Source organism: Puntigrus tetrazona, chromosome 13, assembly GCF_018831695.1.
Source record: "Puntigrus tetrazona isolate hp1 chromosome 13, ASM1883169v1, whole genome shotgun sequence".
Taxonomy (NCBI): Eukaryota; Metazoa; Chordata; class Actinopteri; order Cypriniformes; family Cyprinidae; genus Puntigrus; species Puntigrus tetrazona.
In genome coordinates, this window is record NC_056711.1 from 13763151 (window position 1) to 13770273 (window position 7123).

The window sequence follows — 7123 nt, forward strand, 5'->3', positions numbered from 1 at the left end:
AAACATACAGCAATAATATAATGTTGCCTGATCTACGCTCACCTGTTTTGATATCAGGAACGCAGTAAATGCAGCTGACATCATTTTGTAAAAATTTCAACACAGGTAATGCTTTTTTTTTTCAGAGTGGTTGTGCCTCATAGTAGGCTAAGAGTATCAAGCACTATTATAGTATTGATTTGTAGGTATGTAGTAGATTGTCCAATGTAGAATGGCAGCATTTTGATTTTAGATTAGCTCTTGTCTGTTCCTTTAACCTGCCTGTGTCACTGTCAGGGTCACTTATAGACCCAATTTGTCAATGAGCTCATTACAAACCCTCGGTAATGACGTGGTGGGCATGATGGGTCTGTGCTGGTCCCACATCAGAGTTTATTGATCTCACACCTGAAATACTCCTCAGATATGTATCACGTCAGGTGGGTCTCTATCAGTGACTTGTGCAGGCCCGCACTCCTTTAATGGAAAATTTAACGCAAAACTTTAAAAAGACTCGAGACCTGAATATTTCAGTCAGCTGCAGCTGTTGAGGATAACCACAACAAGTCACCTTTGAACGAAACTCAAACACTCCTCCAGTTTTTTTTCTTTGTAACATTAATCTTGTTGCCTTGCATAAATGAATTATAAATTATCATGAATAAAACAGTATTTTTGAAAAGAGTTGACTGGTCTATTAATTGTTATTTATTTTATAATAGATACAATGGAAAGGAAGTCTTTCTACACTAAAGTTACAGTGTAAATATTAATAATGAATTATGCCCACTAAGCCAGCTCGGGTGGTGTGGCTATCTAGCAAACATAGCTTCCTCTACTCTGATGTGTACTAAAAAATGGAAAAAACTAAAAGCTTTGAAACTGTCCATTAATTATTTTAGGCTGTTATAATAATATATTTCAAATCATATATTGCTGCGTCATTTATTATTATTATTTTTTACTCTTCAGAATTATTTGAAAACATTGAAAATATTGGAAATATTTTTTCAGGCTAATTGTTAGAAATCAGATAATTCTTCAGTGAAAGAGGTGACTCATTTATTTAAAGTCCATTACAAGTGGAACCGAAGCTTTCATGCACCTATTTTCCTTCAGTGTTTGTGGGACTTACTTCAGAGAGGAAACGTAATTTTGAATTGGTTAAACCAGAGGATGCTTTTGTGTATAATAAGTTATTGTATCTCAAAGCGAAAGATTCTACTTCTGAATCATTGAAACGTGTTCGCTTTAAAAGAATGCCAAGCCGCTTGCGCGTTAAAGTCAGCGCAAAACACATCAGCGCTTCAAGCCCGCTTGTCAGAATGGAAATGCAGATCTATTCTTTGCCACCAGATGTCACTTTGCAGCGGGAATAATAGCGTTTATAATAACGCTGCAAACAAAACAACATAGAGCTCACAGACGTATCGTGCATTACAGTCGCAGATTAAACGATAACGAGATCAATCGGACCAAGCGCCGCAGATTAACGAATGCAAAGGAAGGTTTGAAAAAATGAACTTGAGCGAATCTGCCTGGAGTCGTTGAGAAGGTAAGGTAAAAATGAATGCATATTATAAAAATGTTTGACCTTGTATGCATGCATGTGCTGCTGTTGGGGACTTCAAAACAAAAAATACGAACCTTTCATTACCTATAACACGGGCACTTTGCTCCTGTTCTACAGTTTGAGTTCTTACAGGAATGGCAGCATTGTAGAAATGCTTTCATTTAAGAGTTGGGTATGAAATGTTCTCTCTTTAACCAACACCTCGAGGGTCACAGAGGGTCATTTAAAAAAGCACATCTTGCCATGCAGTGAAACTTTTACTTTCAACATAAGTGACAGTTTCAGTATTGCTAACGGCAGAGTGTGATGGACAAAATGTTGTCGCTTTCTGAAAAGCAGAAAACAGAAGTGTCGAATTTATTGTAGCTAGATTGTTGTAGAGACATCCTTTCTCACTTTCATGACCTGAATATCAGAAAGATGATCTCTGACTAAAACCCTGAACTTAACACATGTTTTGAGTCGCTGATGTGTTTAGCCCCAAAGCTTTTCTCAATTACTTTTTTGTTTTTGTTTTTTATTTCCTCCAGATTTGTGTTTGTCTTTATTATTATTATTATTATTATTATTATTGGTTATTGTTATTTTATTTTTGTTCTGTTCTCTATCTGCAAAATTCCTACATTCTTTATACTGCATTTAACCAACAACCTCATATTTTAATTCACTACCCACAAAACCATAAATAATGTCTGAAAAAAAACAAAAAAACATTGATGGAAGTCTCACAGTTAGAAATTCATTAGGCTATGTTTTAATATGCCCATTGTGTGAAAGGACTACATGTTTGCTAACAATTATCTGACTCTCTGCAAAGAGGGAAACAAATTAAGCATGTTGCAAAATGTGTTTAACACAATGTTGTAATTGTTTATATAATTTAGTGAACATAACAGATGAATGATCACGGTCCTAAACAGTGGAAATTATTAAGTTATTATGTCTTGAAGAGCAATATTTATTTTCAGTATCAGAGACTGGAACATTGCATTATAGACTATATATGTTTGTTGTGCAATGTATTGCTCTGTGGCATTACAAACTGCTCTTGGTCCATTAGTTTGTGTAATTTGTTGGTTTCTTCAAACTGAGTTACTTGCGTTGTTCACTGGAGCCAGAAAGTGATGAAACGGAAGTATGTATATTCCTTTAAACACTTGTGTATAGAAATGTTTTCATTTATTTCAATTAGATGTTTTATTATAATCTTAAAACGCATTTGTAGGTGATTAAGCACGAAATCATTGACAAATGATTTATGATAGAACAAAAGTTAAACCAGAAACCAGATTATTTCAGACACTTGACACCAATCAACTACACCTCATTCGCAGAATTAAATAGATGCACAGACAAAAGGTACAAAAGTTATCACCGGGCAGTATTCTTTCAAAACGCATACCTTTGTACTAATTAGAACTCTTAAAGGTACATATTAGTACCAAAATGGTAACATATTTGTATCTTTTGAAAATATACTCACCCCAAATCTGAAAGTATACGACTAGATAAGCATTCTTCTGTTTTGCCTTTTTATTATTATACAGATAAGACTGAATGGGTGCATACTGTGTGTTAAAAAAAAGGGAAAAAAATATATCATCTGTTCAAATCGACATTAATTTCTTAAAATGCTACGCTTGAAATTAATTAATTTCAGAATTATTCATGCCAGTTGAATGTGTTTTAGCAAACATAATTTCAATTATTCAGTCAATTTGGCAATATTATATTCTTCTCAGTAAGAAATAAAATCTAGCTCGAGGTTTGGCTTTTGCATTACCATTTGGTGAGGACGCCTGAGAAGAACAGTTAACCGCAGCTTTGATGAATGTGCTGAGGAGCAAACAAAGAAAGCTGTTCAGCGCCATAGCTAATTGGCAGGTTTTTTAAATTTATCATCAGCCAAACAGCTGAAAAGCTGAGAGTGTCCTGAAAATGAATACAGAAATGATATGGGAATGTTTACAGTCAACATGCAGAACGAAATAAAGAGAAGGAAACCGTAGTTTTCTGAAACGCAAAACACAAATGGCTTTGGTCAGCCGAGCTAGCCGCTTATGCTTTTTTTTTGACAGATTGTCAGCGTGCCAACAAGATACATTCGCAGCGATGTTCAAATACATTTTAATATTTTAGTCCTGGCGCATTAATATGCAATCAGCTGGTCACGTAAGAAAAGCAGCCATGGCCACACGGTGAGTGCTTGTATGTTGTTGATGGAGGGTGGAGAGTGCTTTGTTGGATGATGGAATTGCCAGCATGAGTAATGAATTCACAGTGTTGTCAGTGGAAATATGGGTGACTGCCTAAATCCATTAGGAAAATGATGATGGATGAATCAACCTGACTAGCGTGTGTCTCGCTTTGTTGTACGTAGACAGCTGTTGTTTAATAATAACCTAATCAATGATCTTGTGAACCTCCCTAAGATGGGACTCTGAAGAACACATGAGCATGTGCTTTTCACTAAAACGCATTTTTGGTGCCTGCTCACTTGTTTTACTTCAAGAAAAAAGAGGAAATGTTTTAGCACATGATTTATTTAGCAAAAAGTTGACGTGTTCCCAGCATGCTTTGCATCAGACTTGAACGCTATTCTAGATTTTGTGATGTTTTTGAATGAAATTGGGACTTTTTTTTTTGTGCTTAATGTTCCTTTATGTTTTGGAGTTCTTTTTATGTTGAATTTTGAAGGTTATCACTAGAGTTTATGCTAGATTAATAGAGAGCAATAATCAAAAGTATTTTAAAAGAAAAGTAAATATTAAGCTCTGTTTTGCTTGGATTTACTCCTCATCTACGTGACATAGGTATTGATACTTCTTTATTTCTTGTTGCTTGGTGAGAAAAATAAAACATTTTGGATTTTAACATGTACTATTTTAAACTTTGAGGTACACTATTCAGTTCTGGCTTTTTATTGCCATCTATGGTTGAAACCTAAAACTACAATTAGAGGATCTGTGTGTTTGTTAGTTCCATTTGGCTCTGCTGTTTAGCTTGGAATTTTTGAAGTATATCTTACGGTCCACAATCAGCATATCAGAGATTATTTGACTGGCTAAACCAAGGTCATTTACCTCATTAAGTTTTTAGCTCTTTTGAATACAAATCAAGTAGATTTTATTTGTATAGTTCTTTTCACATGTCACATTGTTCAGCAGGAAAATCCTGATGCTACGTGCTACATACTTGCATACAGATTAGCATTTATATATTGATTAGCTGCTGCATGTATTGCATGTGAACTTATCTAACTTTATATACATTAGTGCCAACCAAAAATCTGTACTATACTTGTTATTTGTATGCTCAATAATAATAATAAAAAAAAAATTCTTATATATATATATATATGTATTTATTTGATCAAAATATATATATGTATATATATATATTGTATATGTAATAATTACTAAGGCTGTATTATATTTGATTATATATATAGTATATATAGTATATATATGTGATATATTGCAGTATATATATGTATATATATATATATATATAGTTAATATTTTTTTCAGGATTCTTTAAGAAGTAGAAAGTTCAATTAACATTATTTATTTGAAATATATATGTTTTTTGTAACATCATAAATGTCTTTTGATCAATTTAATGCAATAGTTGTGTTTTATATTAATCATACTTACTGCAAACAGTTAAAATGTATTATTGGGGGACTAGAATTTGCATCACATAAGTACTTGCACAGAAACACACTCCCAACATCCCCCCACTTCTCTCTTTTAGCACTGTATAAAATATGATGCTGTCCTTCTTTCATCTGAGTTAATTTGGGGTTTGGCTGAAAACGTCTGTTAGTTTTTTCCACCATTGTGGTTATACATTCTCATGCAGACGCGCACCGTGGTTCCCATGGCAATGTCAGCTTTCATTTTCTCTTAACTTATGCCTGTTTGCATGCATTCTGGCTCCATTTCTTTTCCCTGGGCAGCTCTCACTTTTATGACTGATTAGCCAAACTGATTTCCTATTCGCCTTGTGTCTGAGACGCTCAGACATCCCATCAACTGCAATCAAACAGCGAGGTAGAATTGATGGACAGGAAAGAGACGCAGGAGACCCTAAGGATTTGAATGTTCTGCCCTCCTCTAAACTGATCAGATGCTTGTGGATGGGCAAATGTATTCATTGTCATCTATATTTCAGCATCATACACATATTCAGGAAGTGCTCCTAGGAAACCTAGAAATCTGATCAATTACGTTTGAGGAGATGCCTTTACACTTAGTACCATCAACTGTATGAGCTTCAGTGAGGAAAACCATATTTCATTTCTTACTAAGGAATGGTGTAGGAGGTCTAGTTATTAAATTTCATTTTTCTGTGTACTGTGCGCTTGTTATTTTCCATTCTCACAGCAAAGGTCAACTTATTCCCTTGTGTTTTCTATGCGTTATCTATTCCTGTAGTGTTCTCATTTATGTTTCGATTAAATTGACTCTATTTGACATGATGTATATTGTATAATCAATACTGTGCAAACTGCAAGCGTGCAGCTGTGAGATTCATTGCTAATGGTTACTCTTAAGGGTGCACATTTCATCAGTGTCGGACACAGAGCTTATGATGGAGGAATAAATCATTTGAGAATGTTTTAAAGGTACAGTTCACTCAAAAGTTCATGTCAGTTCAAACCTGCTGTTCTTTTGCCACATTCACAATAGTGGACTTTTTTTTTTTTTTTTTGTTGCACACCTCTTCGTCAATTATTCATTAGTGATGTAGTTTCAGTTCAGTTTCAGTTTCATTTCAATTTAATAAAAATAGTAATTTTTTATCTTAGTAATATCACAGTTTCTCATTCACAGTATAAAAAGTTTTTTGCATGAAAATACAAAGCTACCATCACAATCACCATCAAGGGTTAAAAACCCTTGTTTATATATATATATATATATATATATATATATATATATATATATATATATATATATATATATATATATATATATATATATAAATTACATTGTTAAAATATAAATATGATATGTAAATCACAATTTAAGTTTGAATCTTATCCAATGTCACAGATGTCACACTTTCTGCAGCAGTTATATTGTCAGCGTAACAGCTTAGCACCGATGACATGGCCTATAAGAAACTGGTTCAGTGCACAAAAACATTGACCTCATCCCCTCCAGTTAATCTGACGATTGCACTTGTGTAGCATGCTGGCCTCCATGGGACCATATCTATTTTCTCTCAGCACTTTGAAACCAATCTGGAGCGAGGGGATATCGAAAAACATTGGCCATGCCACATACCCTGGGGAGACCTGGCAAGCATGTTCTCCTCAGACTGACAGCCAAAAGTAAATTTAGCTGTCTTTGATGTTGGACTTGTTGCCACTGTAAGCTAGTACCCTCAAGATGTGCCCCCAATTGAATCGAAGTGTCCCTTTTGATGCTGTTGATGACAATAAGTCAGATGCTGTAGCTTAAATAGGGAAATGTAGTAAGCTAAAGATGCGTTGTTTGGCATGTAATGGTTAGAGAGAATGCAAATAAAATTTTTCCATGCTGAGCTGACCACCTTCAGATG